This window comes from Gavialis gangeticus, unplaced genomic scaffold (genome assembly GCF_001723915.1).
Source record: "Gavialis gangeticus isolate Ggan-Ray unplaced genomic scaffold, GavGan_comp1, whole genome shotgun sequence".
Classification (NCBI taxonomy): Eukaryota; Metazoa; Chordata; order Crocodylia; family Gavialidae; genus Gavialis; species Gavialis gangeticus.
In genome coordinates, this window is record NW_017729023.1 from 5,832,255 (window position 1) to 5,832,815 (window position 561).

Here is a 561-nt window from a genome sequence, read left to right on the forward strand (position 1 = left end):
GGCCCCTTCCTCACATAAGCTCTTGGTGCTGTGCCCTTTAGCTAGGGAAGGGCTGGCATATAACTTCTCACAGGTGCTGGGTCAGTTTGTATACCCAGCCAACTGTTCTCGAGCACTGCTTTGCCTGTTTTTCTGGGTGCAAATGCTTTAGGAGTGGAGGCTTTGCCCATGTTTAAAAAAATGGGTCCTTTGTTCTTACAGCTCCTCTCTCAAGCTGCTCTTCAGACCCCTGTTATTCATGACCATCTTATTCTAGGAGACTCACATTAAACAATGATTAAATGGAAAAATGCTGGAATCAAACAAAAGGTAAAACAAATCAGATCAAACCATAGAGCTAGACAAGTGCTGGCTGGAAGCAGAGATGATCAGAGGAGGCTAGGATTCTAATAAGAATCACACAAGTGTGATTGTCTACTCTATAAAGACCATGATCTTCTCTAATAAAAGAATTTTTTATGATCTGCATATTATGCTTTGAGTCGTGTTATGGTAAAAGAGAAGGCGCACTTGAAGGTTACAACCAGTGGATTCAATTACTTCAGTCGCAGAGTGCATACT